At 38.4% G+C, this 13,811-nt stretch overlaps 1 pseudogene; it reads right to left on the bottom strand.

The window, feature by feature from the left end:
* The window catches only part of LOC140822031 (E3 ubiquitin-protein ligase RGLG1-like), an 87,132-nt pseudogene extending 80,462 nt beyond the window's left edge, over positions 1–6,670 (bottom strand).
* Between the last annotated feature and the right edge of the window lie 7,141 nt (positions 6,671–13,811).

Raw genomic sequence — 13,811 nt, 5'->3', positions numbered from 1 at the left:
ATAATTATTTCTAATTGGGCTCTACAAGGCCCAATGTTATTTAATTAATTCAACACTTGAATTAATTTAATTATTTGGACTCTACTAGGTCCACTAGTGTTTAATTAATTCAACACTTGAATTAATTTAATTTAGTCCATAATAATATTTATGAAAATCACAATTTTCAAATACATTATTCACTCGGCCAAATTTTAATTTAGGAACACTTCCATAAATTAAAATTTACATTTCTTTCATAGAAGTCATACTTCTATTTTTCTTTACACTTATAAACTCATTTATAAGTCGTTCAACACATTGAACTATTTTCTCCTTTATAGAAGTCATACTTCTAATTTTCCTTACGCTTATAAACTCCTTTATAAGCCGTTCAACACATTGAACTATTTTTACTTCTCAACGGGATCTACAAAGCTAGTACTTGTGTGGCCCTCAATGGTTCATTGATACAACTAGCCGTGGGTTCACATCTCTATGTGATTCGGACTAAACATGTCCTTATTTGAGCATACCCCAATTGCTCCATTCTTACTTATCAACTCCTTGATAAAAAGAATGTCAGAACTCAAGTCTGATAGTACCCAACCAATCACGTTAAACGCCTAGCAGCATCGCTTACGTGATTCCCTAGGTATCACATGATAGTGCCTGCAAGAACCATTCAATTATGGTTAGCGTACAGTACGGTCCCTTCAACTCATATATCCCGATCGATTCGACAACCATTGGTTTATCGAGAGTTGTCAATGAATCGATACTATGTGTCATGTCGTAGTTGCATCGATGGTGTAATCTATGAAACTATTTCATAATTACCACCATACTCTGGCCAGAGATTTCGATCTACATACACATGATAACACATAGGATATCCATACCCGAAGGTAAGCGGTGAATCCCCGACTACAATGCATCGACTCCTATGTGTTTCGACAGAACACCCAACCTTGCCACCTGATGACCCCATGAGAGTCGGTAAACAAGTCAAAGTGTAATTCTAGCACGTAGAGTCTCAATGTTGTCCCGGGTCATAAGGACTAATTCTGTACAACCATAAACTAGGACATTTCCACTCGATAAGTGAGAACCACTTGGAAAGTCCTTTTATGGAGGGTTGTTCAGTGCACTCTACAAGGAGCACCTATCTGCATGCTCGGACATCACAATGTCCCCTACCAATGAAACATGGTACTCACATCGCAGATACTAGTCTCTAACTCGAGCGGCCTATATCCTTCTTAGTGGCGGCTCAATCGACTAGGAACCGTTTAGAATATACAGTATTACAAATATGAGTTTCATGATACTCATCATATGAGCATCTCATATTCTTTCTACTATTTGTATATTCAAGGGCTTTATCTATGCAACTAGCATGGGTATACAGATAAAGATGTGCCAAAGTAATAATTTCAAATATTATTAAAATAAAGATTGCTTATACATAGAGTTTCATTGTGAACATTCGGCCAACACTTGGCTCGACGGGCACCTACTCTAACAGAAATAATGCAACCAAAAGCTTACCTTAGCTTCCTAGCACCAAGAAGAACTTCGATCTCAACTCAAATCACCAACTAAATCCAAAAATCAAAGGTAGGAAATGAAAGAAATGAGGGAAAACCCTTGGTTTGAAGAGAGAAATCGAGAATGGAGAGGAAAGAATGAGGAAAAAAGTGAAGTCAACTCATCCAAAAAGCACTTAAAATCTCGCCCATACATGTACTGTTCATCACCGCGGGTGCGCTCCAACAAGCACCGCGGGTGCGCTAAGCTCTCGGCAACCACACAAAAATCCTGAACTCGACGACCGCGGGTGCGGTCCTGCAATCACCGCGGGTGCGGTACACTTAACACCGCGGGTGCGGTGTGGCTTCGGCAAAACTCCCAAAAATCCACAAATGCAGACCGCGGGTGCACTGCTTGCACTACCGCGGGTTCGGTCTGGTCACGGCCAAGAAACATACCAATGCAACTACAATCGATCCGAAACACTGAAATGACGCAACCACCATCAACTAACAATATCAACCAGGCCATAAAACAATAATACCAACTATACTATAACCCATAACACAACTCTAAACTTCTAAATCACAAAACCTAATAAACATACAAAACTTAAACCGTACTGTACACCGGGATCGGCTATTACATATAACCCAAGTGAATCTTGAAAAATCATCTACAACCACCAAGGTGTATTTCATTCCCCCTCAGCTCATGACTGGTATTGGACCAAATAAATCCATATGTAACAGTTCTAAGCATCGGGAAGAAGATTTACGACCCTTGTTCTTAAAAGAGGATTTGATTTGTTTACCAAACTGACATGCTGAGCAAATTTTGTCTTTGATAAAATCCATTTTGGGCAATCCAGTAACAAGATCGTGATTACTCAAATATGCAATAGATTTGAAATTCAGGTGGTTCAATCTCTTATGCCACAACCAGTTTTTAGAAGATTTAGAAGCAATAAAGCATAATGGTGCATAAGCTTGATCATTCCAGCTGACTTTGTAAGTGTTTCCACACCTTTTGCCAGTTAGGATGATCTCTTCAGTTGAGTTTTTGACTGAACAAGAATGTTTGTCAAACTCTCTGAGAATCCATTATCGCATAACTGACTGATACTGATCAGATTATACTTGAGATTCTCAACTAATAAAACATCATTAATGGTGAAGTTACCATGGATAAGCTTACCCTTACCCACAGTTTTACCTTTAGAATTATCTCCAAAACTGATGTTTGGTCCAGTGTACTTAGTCATTTGAGATAATAAATTTGAATCTCCTGTCATGTGACGTGAACATCCACTGTCCAAATACCATATAGAACCAATGCTTGTACCTATTAGCTGCAATCAAACACAAGATAAGATTGTGGTGCTCTTTTCTATTTGGGTCCAAAGTTGATTAGTCCTTTAGGAATCCATACTTGGATCAGTCTAACTGACCGTCCAGTTGCTGTATTCCAAATTGTCTTTCCCGGTCTCTGTGTGTGTGGTGTATGGTGTGCAGAAGATACAACATGTGATTTGCCCTTTTTCGACTGATTGTTCAGCCAGTATCTTTTCTGAACTGGCTTGCTGTTATAGTAGTTTAAATAGCCATTTGAGTAGTTTTTGCTGAAAATTTTTGGTGGCTGACTTCGTGAGTCAGTCACAACTCTTGGGCTATAACCAATACCACATCTTTTGCCCTTGCTCATATTATGAGTTGGCTGTTCAATCAGTTTACTCGGTTCAGCTTGTTTTTGTACCATAACTGATTTGACAAAGTGAATATATTTTCTTTTATCCATATTCAGTTTTGGTTGAGTATCTTTGGAAGGTGTTTCATCCTGGTTACTGAACCCTAAGCCAGTTTTATCAGTAAATGATTTCTGAGAGTTCTGTATATCAGTCAATGCAACGGATGATTTATTCCAAGTCTGAATGAGCTCAGTTTGCTTTGAATTTTCAAGCATTAACTTTTGAATCATTAATTGATCCTTGCTCCTTTCAGTATTGAGTTCGACAATCTCCCTTTTTAGACTCAACATCTCAACTAATATATCAGTTGTTGTTTTATTGTCGATAGGATCAGTTTGCTCTACTCTGGCCTTTTCAAATGATAAGTCAAGCTTTTGATACTCACTAACCATGTCATGAAGAGTCGAAATAAGTTCTTCTATTGTGAAATCAGTTGAACTAAAGTCAAATACATGTTGGCTGCTTGATTAAACGTCTGTATCGTCAGCCATCAAGCACTTTACTTCTTCTTCATGTTCACTAGAGCTGCAAGAGGTTTCTGGTTCTGACTCTTCGCTGTCAGTTTCTGCCCATTTGGCTTTGCTATCCTCAGCTAGGAGTACTTCATGCTTCTTTCTATAAGGCTTCTTGTCGTCCTTATATCTCCTCTTGTGCTCATACACTTTCTTCTTTCTTTCAGTTGAGACTTGACTGTCCTTCTTAGGCTTGGGACAGTCAGCAATAAAATGACCAGGTTTGCCACAGTTGTAGCATGCATTGGACTCTTCTCTGGAATTGTTTCTTTGGTACTGCTTCTGAAAATTCCCTTGATTCTTCCTCATGAATCTTCCGAATTTCCTGATGAACAATGGCATGGCGTCATTGCTTAGTTGATCTGTAGCTTTTTCAACTGAACCAGTTGGTTCTGATCTTACAGCAGCTAAGGCACTGGTTGCTGCTGGGGTAGATGGTTCTCTTTCTCGAGTTTGCAGTTCAAACTCATATGCTTTTAAGTCAGCGAACAGGTCATGGAGTTCAAATTTGTTCAGATCTTTATACTCTCTCATAGTCATGGTTTTCACATCCCATTCCTTGGGAAGACCTCTGATAACCTTCAATCCTACTTCTTTATTGGTATACACTTTTCCAAGTGCATTCAGTTCGTTGATGATGCAGCTGGTTTTTTCATCATATTCATGCATTGTTTCTCCAACTTTCATTATGATGTTGTCTAACTTCTGTACAGCAACAGATAGCTTGTTTTCTTTAGTTTGTTCATTGCCTTCGCAAAGCTGGATTAATTTCTCCCAAATCTCTTTGGCTGTCTTGCACATCTTGATTTTACTGAACGTCACTTTGTCCAGTGTTTTGTACAATATGTCTTTTGCTACATTATACAAATTAGCTTTTCTCTTGTCTTCAGCAGTCCACTCATCTCTGGGCTTTTCAATACGGTGAGGTGCTCCATCTGTGATTGCAACTGTTGTATTGGCTTTCAAGATCTTCATGGGTCCGTCAGTTATAACGTACCACATGTCATCATCCTGTGCAGCTAGATGAGCCTGCATCCTGATCTTCCAATCGTCGAAATCTTCTCTGGAGAACATATGAATCTTGTTGAATGAAGACATAGTGAGCGATTTGAGTATAGATAATCTTTGAACGGATATGACTTGCTCTGATACCACTTGAAAGGATCGGTGAATCGGGTGAAGAGTGTTTAGAAGAAGGGGGGTTGAATAAACACTGCTCAATTAAAATTATACTTCGACAAACAGATTTCAGTTGTGTTACAAACTGAATCTAAATATCCCGTCGGTCAATAACAATCAGTTAAACTGAACAAAACAGTTGCGGAAAACTAACTAACTGAAAGATAGAGTATCTAACTGGAAATAATAACTGAAAGTAATAACACCACAATTTATTTCTGGATGTTCGGAGACTTGAATAACTCCTACGTCACCCCTTCTATCATGAAGATAGGATATTCACTAAAAGACTTTGATCAAATACAAAAAAGTGTACTGACCCACTTCAGTTTGGACTTATCACTTTGCCAATACTGAAACTCTTAGTATACAACAGTTTTACAGATCGTAACTGATCTTAGCACAACTTAGAAAATCTATCAATCGATTACAAAGTTCTATAAAAGCTCTAGAGCGTAGTCTTGAATACTACTGATATAACTGATAAGCGTGAGCTTGGATTTCTGAATGTGAGTGGATATTTTTGCAGCGTAACAGCAAGTAAGATAAGATAACTGAGAATGCGATGGATCTTCAGCTGCTGCCTTCGACTATTTATAGGCTTCCCTCTCAACGGTCACATTAAAGATATTTGAATATTCTAACCGTTGATTGCCACGTCGATATATTCTGACAATCGTACACTGTTCATTCTGAAATGCGGCGAGCCACTACCAGTTGCAGATAGCTGTACTATTTTTCGGTTGTCGCTTTCAACTGATGACGTGTACTACTGAGAGATCAGCTAGTAAGGATCAGTTGACGATAGAATAGACTCCAGTTGTAGCGATCAGTTGACTGATGACGTGTTCAGTTATGTCGATCAGTTAGTTCAATTCAGTTGTTGGATTCAGTTGGTAGATCTTTTGTCAAACGTCGGAATTTCTTTTCCAACAGGCTTGTTCGTAGGGATTTTGGACATTCTCGAGATGATGCAAGCTATTCCGGTTAAAAGACTTGGCTCCTGGTTTTCATCAAAAGTTAGCATAATCCTATAAATTTTTCTGGAGGATTTGTTGAAAAATTTACACATATGTTTGAAGTTTACAACCTGTCCACTCATTACTCTTTGTAAAATCAATACCAACAATTAGATTGGAAGACTCTAATCCCGACCGGGAAAGGGCAGCCGTTACCTGAGAAAAAGTAAATAATTACTAGATACTCTATTTATCAAGATGATGTGGATAGTTATTCGGAAGAGAATGGTGAATTAATTTTTTTTTTAGCAGAATTTGCCATTTTTTTATGAATGATATATGAAATTTCATCATTTTTATAGATGTGACATGAATTAAGACAGCCTAGCCTAACCATCCAGTTGTCCTTAGACAGCTAAACCAATCAAATGGAACAAGAATTCCGCTTGCAATTCAACACGATGGCCTAACCTGATCCAAAGTTTGGTAATTGTCATCAATTCTTGAGAATTTCTTGTCCAGCCGGCGTTGTGGTGCAAGGGTCGCAGAGCATGGTGGTGCAGTGGGGTACAACACTGATGGTGGTGGTGGTAGCCACTATCATCAAATGAAGATGAAAATGTTCTTTGAACTGAGCAACTATTTCCCATTGAAATTCAAAAACGTTTCACAATTTTTTTGTATTACAAACCGTATCCCACTTTATGAACCAACGAAATGGTAAGAAAAAGAAGGTTATCGATGCTTTCAAGAAACAAACTTGCAACGGTTTTACATATAGATATGGTGCTTGAGTTTCATGATGCAATATGGATGAGTAATTATAAAATATAAATACAAAATTCGGATGATTTAATTAATACATTTGAGATATTTTTTAAATAACATGTAAAATTTGATTTTCCTTGCAAGATTGGCTTATTCGTCTCAACTTGTTTAATCCATCAGCGAAAGCTTCTTGTTTTCCAAGAAATTCCTGATTTCGACAAAAGAGTTCTCATAAGAAGGTACGTGGATTTTACTTGCATTAAATTAATTTTTGTTGAGGATCGAAGTTGAGTTTAGAGGGGGGTGAATAAACTCTACTCGTTTTTCGTTCTGATAAGGTACTACAATCCTGTTAAGGATAGTAGTTAATCTTGTGTGAATACTTTCACCTGATTACAATGAAACGTGCGGAAACAATCTGATGAAGTAGTTGAAAAACAATAAAACAGTAGGCAGCAGTTGTTTATGGAAGTTCGAAGATAAACTCTTCTATGTCTCCCCTTCTTCTATTTCCAGAAGGTATAACTAAAAGACTTTGGATATTACAGTACAACTCTTGTACACACCCACTTCAGAAGGACTTACACCTTAGCCTACTGAAACTCTTAGTTACTTCAACTCACAAATATACGAAACACAAAGTTCTGAAAAGACTCTTTTCAGATTACAGACTCTTCTGATAAAATATAAGCAATGTTTGAGATTGAAGAGTGTAAGAATCAGTAGCACAAGATGATCTTTAAAAGATCTGATATAAGCTGTGAGGCGTGTGCTACTTTTTCTTTGTGTTGAACTTTCTAAGTACTCAAGGAATTCTGATGTTCGTTTGATAATAGAGTAGCTTTGTTCCTTGAGAAATGATAATAAGCGAAGTGTCGTGTCGAACAAGGATTTGATCCAAGTATATATAATCGACTGAGTTCAACGTTCACAATCAGAAAAAGTCTTCAGATAACTGATACAATCAGCTTTATTACCGAAACAAGTTCCTGCAGAAAAGCTATAAAACAATCAGTCTTGTTTTATACTTAATTGGGTAATATGCATTAAATGACTCCGTATAGTATTCAATGTTGTAATTAATACTAGTACTAGGAACTCTTTAACGGTAACAATTAAGATAGCAACGTTAGAAAATGCTCTCTACTGGTTTTGTATTGTTATCCCTTTTCTACTGGTTTAGTTTTACTAGAACAGCAGCTACTGATAATTTATTCTGTTGTACTGGTTTGCTGGTCTACTGGTTTTAGTTATCATTGCCACAATAAAATTCATGTCTAACAATTTCCCCCTTTGTGGTGATGCCAAAACCTAAACAGTAGAAAAACGTTAAGTAACAAAGATTGATCATTGAAAAAAGGATAATGTTAATAAAGTATTAAAATAAAAAGATCAATCGGTTCCAATGTCCCTGTAAATGATTTCTTCATTTTGAGGTTCTTGAGCTCTTCTGATAGAAGGTTCAGCCTCATCTTCTGTTTGCCTAACTCCTGCTTGATCACCTCTAGTTCCTCTATCTTCCCCCTTTTTGGCATCAGCGGCAACAACATGAGCAAAGAGATCGTTTAGTCTTCCGGAAATATTGTGAATGCCATCAGTTAGCATCTCCAGATACGGAGTTTGATTAGAGATGCGATTATCCAATGTAGTGATAGATTGATTTTGAGAGTCAATCTTGGCATCAAAAAGTTCCACAGATGTAGACAGTGATCGAAAGAGATCATCATGCTCCGTGATTCGATTGAGTATATCATTTTGAGTAAGCATGAGAGTGCTGTGAGTTCTGGAGATAGCTTGTCTGAAAACGATGGTTTCAGCACACATCTTGTCTACGGTCTCCTTAGTGTTATAGATATGTTTGCTCATTCGCTCTCGGAAAGATTGAGCACCACTGAATTCCGCAAGGTCTTCACGAGATATACATTTCACTAGATCAGAGATGTTGTTGAGGTCGGTTTGAAGAAGCTGAATCTGATGTTCCAGGTCAAATGCATCTAATTCCGGGGAAGGAGTTCGAGCAAGAATGCGTTGTTTGATATCAGAAAGACGAGAACTCGTCGCAGTCAAAACAGGGAGAGAAACAGTCAACGCAGTAGAAACAAGAGGAGCATCCATCAATGCAGTAGAAAGAGCAAGGTCTGCTGTGCTTTCTGCTGGAATTGCAGAAACAGTAGGTTCAACATCAATCAATGGAAGAGCAATTTCTTCAGTAGGAACGGCCAAGTCAGAGGCCAGAGCTTCTTCCGTTGGTGCAAGAACAGCCTGTGACTCTGAAGGTGTTGCAGTGAAAGGTGCAGAAGGCTGTTCCAGAAGAACGTTCATCTCTGCTTGATGATCAGCGGAGAACAACTCTAAATTCGGTAGAGAAGAAGTGGCATCTGGTTCTGCTATTTGTTGCCCTGGGATAGGAGAATCAGATGATGGCAACGAAGTAGCCGGTGCCGCTTCTAGAGTAGTAGAGACAGTGGGGACAATTGATTCAATGACTTCCTCAACTGAAGCCAGTTCATGTACGGACAAAAGTGATGAGGACTGAATGGCCCTTGTTGGAGATGCAGGAGTACTAAGAGCAAAAGCCTTTGGGGAGGCTGTAGTCCTTTCCTCGACTGACTGAGTCTGTTGAAAATTCGGGACAAGACCAATGTGATAAACAATAGGCTCTCCAAAGCCTTGTTCTTGAGCAAGAAGTTGCTCACTCATCTGCTTTAACCTGTCAGATAGAATCATAATAACGTTTTGATCCTGAACAGCAGTAGGAACATCAGGATCAAAATTTGATTGAAGAACTTTCAGAACTGATTCTAACTTCTGACACTTCAGCTGATCGAGGATAAAGGTCCTTCTTCTCAAGGCCTCGATGACATTTTCTGTTTTTGCCAGCTGAAAAATCTTCTTTTCTGCATTCATCATCTTGCCATAATTTCTTTTGGTCTTGAAATAAGCGAAAGAATGAAACAAACGGACAGTATGCCATTCATCAAAGAATTTTATGTCATCGTTTGCAGAGGTCTCAATCTCGGCTAGATGAAGATCAACGCCGGTGGTGACAATGGTCTTGTGACTAAAAACAGGTGGTTCCTCCACCATTTTCCCTTTTCCTTTGTCAGAAGAGGAAATAGGCGCAATAGGTCGGAAAGCAGAAGATCCGCTTGCTGGTTCCCGAATAACAATTCCAGATGTTGGCTTAAAAACAATAGCAGTAGAAGGTGCTGAAACAGACGCAGTAGCGAGTGCAGTCGAAGAAGCAGTTGATTGAGCAGAAGGAACCGCTTCTGGAAAGACCTGTCGAATAGGTACTTTCTCAATTTCAGACAGTGCTGCTGTCTTCTTAATCTTCAGAATGGTGCGCGGTTTCTTCTTGGCTGGGGTTGGCACTGCTGGTTGAACAGCAGCAGCAGACTCTTCTGATGCTGTTTTATCTGAATCCGTCGAAATAATCAATCGTTTCTTTGAAATTTTCTTTTGAGGTTTTGGAGCCTCAGAAGCAGTTTCCCCAATTTCCTTCTTCATCGCAACAAACTCCGCCACTGTTGGATTAGGCCTTAAAGCCAATACATTTGCTGCATCAATCATGGTAACGGAAGTAGCATCAAGATCACTGGTAGATGCGAAACCAGCATCCTTAAGCAAAACACTGATCTGAACCGCGAAACCAGAACTTCTCCTAACAACCATATCTTTCATAATTCTGAAAATAAAATGACTCCAGTCCACATTAATCCCCTTGGTGATGGCAGTCATTACTTGAACCTTCTCCTTCGTCAACTTATCGAAGGTGTCAGCCTTGATCAAAATAGCTTTAGCCACAATATCGGCCAGAATCTGATACTCTATTTTGAGCAATTTCTTGTGACAGGAAGGAGATACTTCTTCTCCAGAGGCTGAGAAGTTGCTGAGTGCAACAAACATATATGTCTTGGAAATGTCAGAGAGTTCAGACGTACCTAAAAGTGGAAGGAGGAAGGTTGCTCCTAGATGTGCGGCATCAATAGAAATAGATGCATCTCCTTGAGTGTAAACAATCCTTCCTTCATGCACTGTTGCTTTAGCGTAAAATTCCAGTAGAGCATTTTTGTAGATAACTGCTGGTGCTTCCAGGAATTTCCGGAGTCCCGATTTCTCAATATCCTGAAACATTTTCAAGAGATTCTCATCCTTGATGTTGAGAATCGAAGCAAAGTTAACTTGATAAGCGTTAAGAGTGTATGCTCCAGCTATTTCTGTGTGTAGATGAGATCAGACAAATTTTGCAGTAGTTAGTAATGATATGGAGAAAGCAGCAGCTGAATATTGATAGTTATGAAACAGTAAAGATGAAAAAAATGAAATTTGAGATAGATATACAGCCGTCAAATAAACATAAAGACACGTGTCAGTATGTTCTAGGTTGAGTGTTTAAAAAGTTTTTGCAGAAACTGTCAGGTACACGAATGATTTTGAAAAATTTGAAAAATGTCGGACTGTCCAGACGGTTAATAAAGAAATCAGAAGAGGATTTGTCGTTTTATGATAACGTCTGCTGGAAGTTTCAGAGTGCTGAAATATTTGAACACTTTGACAAAACCAGTAGACTTGTAGTTTTATCGAAAAGACAAACATCATATCTGTTTTCTGAAAAGGTGTCAAACTTTCAGTCTGACTAAGATATTGTTCCCCCTCGGTAAATGCAATTAATAAATGATCATAATTACGACAAGTGACTCTTGGCTATCTTTCAATCTGAGCTGTTGAAAATGAACAGTCGCAATCTTGCGATTCACAAGAGTCTTTGTTCCCTCTATAAATACGTGCGAAGCTTGAACAAAATTAAACAAAAGCAATGAAAACTCAAGTAAACAGAGAGTTAGAATTTGATCCTGGAGTCGAAGCAAAGGTGTTCAGAGAGATGTTTGAGAATATCGTTATTTACGTAATGATCCTTGAAATACACTCTTGGAGTCGTAACGCCAACAATCAACAGGATTTGTTGTTATTATGTAGTCTGAAATGCAGTATCGATCTTGTCCAGAGGCTCGCTAATGCAATAAGTGAGTGTTGGTGGATAGATGGTACTGAAATTTTCAGTTTTATCTCGGCAAGCCTTTTTCTAATAAATTAGTACTGACAAGACCCAAGCTTGCCAGATTCTTTCTAGGCCTTTCTTTTCGAAGAAGACCATCTTTTTCCTGCTGAAGTACTTCGTTTTATTTTCTGGTAAGGATTTCGTAAAGATATCTGCTGTTTGTTGATCAGTAGAAACATATTCCAGACGAATGTTCTTCTTCTGCACATGATCTCTAATAAAGTGATGTCTGATGTCAATGTGCTTCGTTCTGGAATGAAGTACTGGATTTTGTGTGATTGCAATTGCACTGGTATTGTCACAGAATATAGGTGATTCGGAGGCTTGAATCCCATAATCTCTTAACTGTTGTTGAATCCACAGTATCTGAGAGCAGCAGCTTCCAGCAGCCAGATATTCTGCTTCTGCAGTAGATGTGGCTATGGAAGTCTGTTTCTTGCTAAACCAGGATATCAACCTATCACCAAGAAATTGACAAAAACCACTCGTGCTTTTTTGATCTAGTTTGCAACCTGCATAATCAGCATCTGAATATCCAATAAAATTTAACGATGAATCATTGGGATACCATAAGCCGACATTTTGAGTTCCTTTCAAGTACTTCAAAATACGTTTAGCAGCAATATCATGAGATTGTTTGGGGTTAGATTGAAATCTAGCACAAATGCAAACAGCAAACATGATATCTGGTCTACTGGCAGTTAAATATAATAATGAACCAATAAGACCTCGATACTGAGTTACCTCTACTGGAATACCACTTTCATCTTTATCAAGTTTAACAGATGAGCTCATTGGAGTAGAAGTAGCAGAGCATGCTTCCATTCCAAACTTTTTCAGAAGCTCCTTGGTATACTTGGCTTGATTTATAAAAATTCCAGTCTCCAGTTGCTTAATTATCCCATCATACTCATCTCGAATTTATCCTGCATCAATTTTCCAAACTTTACACATAATTTGGGGTTAGTTGACCCAAAGATGATATCATCAACATAGATCTGTACCAAAAGAGTGTGCTTATTCTTGACTAAAGTAAATAAAGTTTTATCTACTGCTCCGATGGTAAAGTCATGATCAATAAGAAATTGTGATAAAGTGTCATACCATGCTCTAGGTGTCTGTTTTAGACCATATAATGCTTTGTGTAATTTAAATACATGATGAGGAGAGAAATGATCGATAAAACCTGGAGGTTGTTCCACGTAAAATTCTTCTTGTAGTAAACCATTCAGAAAATCACTTTTCACATCCATTTGATGTACTTTGAAATTCTTGAAAGCAGCAAAGGCTAAGAATATTCTGATTGCTTCGAGCCTTGCTACTGGTGCATAAGTCTCATCAAAGTCTATGCCTTCTTCTTGTCTGAATCCTTGAGCCACCAGTCTAGCTTTATTTCTCACCACTGTGCCTTCTTCATTGAGTTTATTTCTAAATACCCACCGAGTTCCAATGACAGCTTGGTGAGATGGTCTAGGTACTAGAAACCAAACTTCATTACGTTTGAATTGATTCAGTTCTTCTTGCATGGCTTCAATCCAACTAGGATCCAGAAGAGCTTCTTCAATCTTCTTTGGTTCATCCTGAGATATAAAAGCAGCATGCATGTACTCATTTAGCATTTGCCTTCTGGTCCTCAAGGGCGCTGCTGGATTACCAATAACCAATGATGGAGGATGAGATTTTCTCCAGATAAACGGATTTAAGTGGACATCTTCCTGATTTGGTATGCTAAGATTGTCTTCCACAGAACCAGTAGTAGGTTCTTGAACATCTTCTGCTGGTATTGGTAGATCCAGAGTCTGTACTTCTGGTTCCACTATAGGAATGTCTGGTTCTGGATTTTGAAGATCCTTGGTATTAGCTTCTACATCATCTTCACTGTCAATTTCCAAGTGAATCCTGTCTAGCATGTTACTTAAATCAGATATGTTAGAAATTTCAGCACTGCTGTCTTCATCGAAGACAACATGAATCGATTCTTCAATATTAAGAGTTCTATTGTTGAAGATTCTTTAAGCTTTGCTTACAGCAGAGTAACCAAGAAATATTCCAGCATCTGATTTTGAATCAAA

The sequence above is a fragment of the Primulina eburnea genome, unplaced genomic scaffold (assembly GCF_022965805.1).
Source record: "Primulina eburnea isolate SZY01 unplaced genomic scaffold, ASM2296580v1 ctg739_ERROPOS11973397, whole genome shotgun sequence".
Lineage (NCBI taxonomy): Eukaryota > Viridiplantae > Streptophyta > Magnoliopsida > Lamiales > Gesneriaceae > Primulina > Primulina eburnea.
This window is presented reverse-complemented; position numbering and strand designations above follow the sequence as displayed.